The sequence below is a fragment of the Meleagris gallopavo genome, chromosome 6, assembly GCF_905368555.1.
Source record: "Meleagris gallopavo chromosome 6, MGAL_WU_HG_1.1, whole genome shotgun sequence".
Lineage (NCBI taxonomy): Eukaryota > Metazoa > Chordata > Aves > Galliformes > Phasianidae > Meleagris > Meleagris gallopavo.
Window position 1 is genome coordinate 7,852,501 of NC_139409.1, and position 6,750 is coordinate 7,859,250.

A 6,750-nucleotide genomic window follows, 5' to 3' on the forward strand; every position below is an offset into this window, starting at 1 on the left:
GAAGGGAAGGGAAGGGAAGGGAAGGGAAGGGAAGGGAAGGGAAGGGAAGGGAAGGAAGGGAAGGGAAGGGAAGGGAAGGGAAGGGAAGGGAAGGGAAGGGAAGGGAAGGGAAGGGAAGGGAAGGGAAGGGAAGGGAATGGAAGGGAAGGGAAGGGAAGGGAAGGGAAGGGAGGGAAGGGAAAGGGAAGGAAGGGAAGGGAAAGGAAAGGAGAGAAAATAGAGAAAATGGTAAAGGAAGAGTGTGAGAGAAGAAAAGGAAGGGAGGAGAGGGAAAATAAACGGGAAGAAAGAAGGGAAAAAGGGAAAGGAAAAGAGAGAAGGAAGGAAAGAGAAAAAAGGAGAAAGATGGAAGGAGAGAGAGGAGGAAAGAGAGAGAGAAGGAAGGAAGGAAGGAAGGAAGGAAGGAGGAAGGAAGGAAGGAAGGAAGGAAGGAAGGAAGGAAGGAAGGAAGGAAGGAAGGAAGGAAGGAAGGAAGGAAGGAAGGAAGGAAGGAAGGAAGGAAGGAAGGAAGGGAGAGAAGGGAGGAAGGAAGAGAAAGAGAAGGAAAGGAAGAAAGAGAAAGAAAGGAAGGAAGAAAGAGGAAGAAAGAAAGAAAGGAAGGAAGAAAGAAAGGAAGGAAGAAAGAAGGAAGGAAGAGAAGAAAGAAAGAAAGAAAGAAACAGAAGAAGAAAGAAGAAAAAGAAAGAAGATAAGAAAAAGAAAGAGAGAAAGAAGAAGGAGAGAAAGACAGGAATGAGTCAGGCGAAAGAACGAGAAGAACAAAAAAAGAGGAAAGAAGGAAAGAGAGGAAGGAAGGAAAAGAAAAACAACAACCTGAACTAAAATCCATCAAACAAACGAGGGAGGGACAAGAAGCGGGAGGAGCGTCTGTTTGCGGCCCGAGCCGGGCCGGGGGTTATGGGCACTGCCGGGTACCGCCGGGCACCTCTTTCCTTCCCTTCCCCCGCAGGGTGTGCAGCCGGGACATTTTTTTGTCCTGTTTCTTTCTGTTGTATTTCCGCTCCCTACAGTGAATTACTCATCGCAGCTAGTGGATATTAATATATGTATGTAGTTATATATATATATAGTTGGCTAACGAGTCCTCACTGCAGTCACTCTCTGCAGCATGTGGGGGCATTGGGAGATGTTCAGCACTGTGTTACACAGCTGCCGTTTGCTTGCATCGCTGGGGGAGTTATTTTTATTGCCATACTCCCGTACATAATTTTGGCAGTTTCCCTGTGGCACAGCCGCCTCTCCTGCGAAAATCGTAAGGGGAAAAAAAAAAAGAAAAAAAAAAAAAGAAAAAAAAAAAAGAAGGAAAAAGAAAAAAAAAAGAAAGAAAAATATAAGCCCTGACATTTATCCCCGGTTCCTGCCGCTGCTCGGTAACGTTTAATTACAAAACTCGGCCGAGGTGCCAGCCCGCATCGGTCATTAGGAACCTTTCTTAAAACCTTGTCAGGCTGCAATGAGAACAGATTTAATGGAGGCAGCCGCATACCTCCTGCGCTGCCAGCTGAAACCGAGACCGTGCAAAGCAGGATGGAAATGCCAAATCAGTCTTCGCCATCCCTTCCTAGCAACCAACTATTTAAATTTATTGCTTTTTCCTCTTTTCTTCCCCCCCACTTTTTTTTTTTTTTGTCTTCTTCTTCTTTCTTTCTTTTTTCTTTTCTTTTTTTTTTTCTTTCTTTTCTCCCCATCTCCCTTTGAGGAAGCAGGCAGGAGCTTCATTTTTAAAAGATGCTTTGAGGATGGGGAGGAGAAACACGTTTTGTCGAGGAGGAGGAGGAGGGGGTCTCCTGTGTCCCTTTGGGGTTTTGTTGGCTGAGTTTTGAAGGGGAAAGAGGCGGTGGGAAACGGAGGCGGCCGAAAAGTCGCGTTCACATCCCGCATCTCTCGGCCCCCCCCGGCCCCGGCTGTCCTTGCAGTGAGGGGACGCCAGGGGGCAAGAGGCGTTCGCGAAGGCTGCGTCCGTCCGTCTCTCCCGCGGGGGGTTTCGGTGTTTTATCCCGGCCGAAGTCGGATTTGTTAATAGAGAAAGAAAATAATTAAAAATAAAAAGAAAGGATGAAAAAAAAATAAAAGAAAGGGGAAAAAAAAGGGAAGGAAAAAGAAAATAAGAAAGAAAAAAAATAAATAGGAAAAAAAGAGGGGGAAGGGGGAAAAGGGGGGGAAGGGGAGAAAGGAGAAAAAAGGCAGGGGGAAAGGAAAAGCGGAAAAAAAGCAGAAGATAAAGACGGGAAAAAAGAAAGAAATGAAAAAAAAAGAAATAAGCAATAAAAAAATGGGAAAGGTAAAAATAAAAAATAAAAGGAGGAAAAAGGGAAAGAAAAAAAAAAAGGAAAAAGAGAGGGGAAAAAAAAAAGAAGAATGGGGAAAAAAAAAAAAAGAAAGAAAAGAAAGGAAATAAAAAGAAGAAAAGAAGCCGCGTATTCCCGACGCCCAAAACACCGCCCGCCCCTCGGGCACAGCACAGCCGAGCGGAGCCGCCGCCGCGCAGCGCTGCCCGGAGCGCACGGAGCCACCGCTCCTCGCTCACCTCTCTGCGTGCCGAGGACGGTGGCCGCCCGCAGCCTCCGAAGAGAAACTTCACGCAGCCAAACCCACGGGCAGCTCTCTGGCTGCTGCCGTCCTCCCCGGGTTTTTTATTTTGGCGATGGCGCGTTCAAGAAATGAAATAACCCATCAACCCATCTCCTCGCCAGCTCCTATCGTTCTATCGGGATCCCCGTGATTTTACTCCTGTTATTTTGTTGTCTAAACAAACCATTCTGAGGGTTCCCGTTCCCAGCCGTGCTTGCCCACTGGTGCATCACGTTGCCGTGTGTTTTGCAGACAATGAGGTGCGGTGTGGATGGAGCGGACCGCGCACAAGGACATGCACGTTGGGCATTACGGCCGAGCACCGATCTCTCTCCCATCTTTCCACGCCATCTCCTTTTTCAGACTTTGCCCCCGTTGCCCAAGAGTTGGTGTGAAGCTCACGGCAGAGACGAAACCTCTTAAGGGAGTAGATGGCAGCATACCGGGCTCATCCCCGAGAGCAGCGCCCTGCCTGGCACTTTATTCCCGGCTTTATCTCCCCGTGTCACACAAATCCACACGCCGTGTATCATCTCCCTTTGAAATGCCATGAACTTGGTGTTTTAAACCGAATCAGCCTTTCTTTTTTGCTTTCTTTTTTCCTTTTTCTTTTTTTCTTTTTTTCTTTTTTTCTTTTTTCTTTTTTTTTTTCTTTTTTTTTTTTTTTTTAGCTGCGAAACAATGGAGATTGTCAAAGGGCCCCGGGGTTGAGCTTTTCTGCGTGTTCATAGAGCGTTAAAGCTTCATCGAACAAACCGGCTCTGTCTGACCCCTGCCAGACAAAAGCAACTTCCATTTCCCTCTGCAGTGGGTACACAGGGAATGTGTGGTGCCCAGCGGTGCTGCTGCTGTGCCTGGCTTGCAGTGGATGGGGGACTTGGTGCCAAAGCACCCAGGGGAGCAGCTGTACTGTATGCTGGCACCTGTTGTTGGCTCAGCTGCGGGTGCACAAAGCTGGGATATACTCAAGATAAGCCTTGCTGCATCCATCCTGAGCAATGATGCATCCACCCTGAGCAATGCTGCATCCACCCTGAGCAATGCTCTATCCATCCTGAGCAATGCTGCACCCATCCTGAGTAATGCTGCACCCACACCAGCAAAGCATGATCCACCCCAGTAATGTTGCACTGAGCTCACCAATGCTGCATCCACCCCATGCAATGTTGTACCCTCACCAAGCAGTGTAGCTCTCCATGCCATGCTATGCTACATAGACCACCAGCAAAACAGCATCCACCCCATGCAATTCTATGCTGACCCCTCACCAATGCAGCACCCATCCCGGCAGTGCTGCACCCACTCCAAACTGCAGACACTCTGGGGTGCACAACTCAAAGTCAAAAGAATGCAAAATTCACCCTTCCAGAAAGCAGCAGAGCTGAGGTGTACATAAATGTGTGACCCGTGGAGCTGTGACATACTGAGGTGTAACCCACAAAGTTGCCCAGTCCTGCTACCAGCATTCCATCCCTCTGCTCCCTCAGCCCACAGCCAATGCCAACCTCCAAGATCCAGGGGATGCTCCTCACTGTGACCAACCAGCCAGGTGAATGTTGGCTCCATACAAGTGGTCCTTAACCCCTGGATTTCTGCAGAGAGTAGAATTTATTTGACTTTTCCAAGACCCACCTTGGCGATTTATTGATACTGTGATTTTCTTTCACTGCACTTCCAACCCATGGTTTGCACAAAGCCCCATCCAACCTGGTTTGAGCCCCCTCTTGGGGAACCCAGAGCTTCTCCGGGCAGCCTGTGCCAGTGCCTCCCCACTGGAGAGTAAAGAATTTCTTCCTAATGTCTAAACCTACCGTCATTCATTGGACCTCCAGCTGCATGCTCAGAAGAGCACTGGGATCACTGGGCCCTTGGGGTAGCAGTTGAACCCACCTCCTTCCATAGGGGCAGTTGTTGTGCTGTCACTTATTGATCTCCAGTTCTGCTCCCAAAATGTATCTCCAGAACTGAGGCAATGAGCGCAGTGGAGCTCTGGGCTGTTGGAGCCCCACTTTGTTGCTTGTGGAGGGAAGCTGGCACTCAGCATTGCTGTCAGCAGAGATTTGCCAGCCTGATTATATTCTTGAGCATATGCTTGGAAATTAGAAGGTACTCTCTGAAGTCGGTGAGGTCGCTCTGATTTAAAATCTCAAGGCTCTGCTAGGAAAAACCTCCTCCTTCTCCTTTTTGCCTTCTCCTCCTCCCTGCTTCTGTAGGCAGTGCATCTTGTATTTGGGTACCACAACCATGAGGAGTTAAAAACCCCCAAATCCACCTTTGCCATGAAAATCCTGCAGGATCAGCAGCGTGTTGGCATTGAAGTGTGTAGATGACAAGCACCCTCCAGGTGCGTGCCTGAGTGGGCAGGCAGTGTCCCAGTATATTTTCTGGGCTATTTGGAAAGTTTTGGGTCATAACAGTATGGGGAAGGAATGCTTGGAGACTTGTGGTGCTCCAAACATCCTCACCAACAGAAATTGAGGTGTTGAACAACTATTTCCAATGCTGGGCATCAGCAGCGAGGGGTCCACAGTACCTTGCAGGTCCGTGAAGCCCATCTCACCCACTGCCAAAGAAAATCTCTCTGTAGTTCAGAACCGAATGGGAAATGATAGGAAGAACCAAAGTTTGGACGTCCCCAGCACAGGTATTTATAGCAGGGGGGAGGTCAGGCCCTGCGGTGGGGGGGAAATCCCCAACCCTGGAGCTGCTCCCCGCTGACTGCAGGAGAAGGGATGGGGGAATCAGGCTGGAACTGTGTATCTGGGACGAGAGAAAATTATATTTAAGTTGTGCACCCCGCCGATGAATCGTGCAGCAGCCTAATTTTTCTATAAAGAATGCCTTGGGCAAGGCTTATGTGGCCCAGAAAAGGAAAAAGTTTGAATTTCTTCCATGCTGCTTCTTTGAAACGTGCTCCTGGAGTGTGGTGAGGGTGGGAGGTACGGCTGTGCCGGGGCACGGGGAGCGAGCGCTCACGGCACACGGGTGAGCGGGAGAGGAAAAAAAAAAAAAAAAAGAATAAAAAATTAATTGAGTAACCTCAAATTACAAATCAATTTGAGGAAATCCCAACCTGGCCGCAGACGCTCTGCAAGCAGTTGAAGCTGAGCTGGTGGAGCAGACGGCTGTAATTAGCACACGGTGCCGGCGAGCGCTGCGCGGCTCTGTGCGCTCCGTCCCTGTGCTGTGATGCTCAGCAGCCTGACCCACAGTGCTGGAGGCCATGGTGTCATCGTCCTGCCAACATTTAGGGGCTGGAGGATGTCACATTCCACGTTTCTCACTCAGGTTTCTCAGTGCTGCTTGCCACAGGCTGGTTCCTGACCTCATTCGTGCCAGTGCAAGCCTGCAATCACTTTGTGTTTAGCCACAGGCTTTATTGCAAATTGTCCTTGTGCAAAGAGACAAAAATCTGGTTTATAATGCTTCTCCCTCTTTCCCATGCAAGAAACCCTGCTGCAGCCAGAGTCAGTGGGACAGGTGGCACTGCTGACCCCTACACCACTCCCAACACACAGCCATGAGAGCGAGGGGCAACGCAATTTCCTTTATAATAGCATTGCAGCCCTGCAGGTAGAGTGGGAATAGGATGGTTTTCCTCCATCATGACCTTCTGATTTTTCTATAATATTTCTCTTAAACCTTCCTTAAATCTTTCATCTCTCTTTAATCTGATGCCTTCCACCAGGAGACATTTTCTGATCATCACATTGCATTCTGCTGCCAATAAACAGCGTGCAAATCCCATTGAGAACTGCGTGCAGATTGTGTGGCGATGCACTGGGAGCACACAGGTTGTCACAGTCCTGTACTTAAGGAGAGCTTGAAATCTTCCCACTCTGTTGAAAGCACTGTTTCATGTTATCATTATTCCTTACGAAGCACTGAAATGAAGCAATGTTTATGGGAAGAAATAGCAGTTTCATCAGATCAACCGGATTACAGACAGCCCACAGCCTTTGGGGTCTGCAGATTTCAGGGTGCAGCTAATGGCAGTGGAAATATTTTTGCATTGGCGCAAGCTGCCCAGAGACACTGTGGATGCCCCCTTCCTGGAGGTGCTCAGGGCCAGGCTGGATGAGGCCCCTGGGAAGCTTGGTGTGATGGGAGGTGTCCTTGCTCATGTCAGGGGTTGGATCCAGATGGGCGCTGCCATCCCTTCCAACACAAATCACTCTG

General features: G+C 49.0%; 1 long non-coding RNA gene across 1 annotated transcript in view; it reads left to right on the forward strand.

The window, feature by feature from the left end:
- LOC146544065 (uncharacterized) overlaps window positions 1–4,377 on the forward strand; it is a 5,024-nt gene extending 647 nt beyond the window's left edge. The window contains exon 2 of the long non-coding RNA XR_014884133.1: window positions 2,824–4,377. This is a non-coding gene — a long non-coding RNA (uncharacterized LOC146544065). The remainder of the gene's footprint in view (window positions 1–2,823) is intronic.
- The last annotated feature ends 2,373 nt before the right edge of the window (window positions 4,378–6,750 follow it).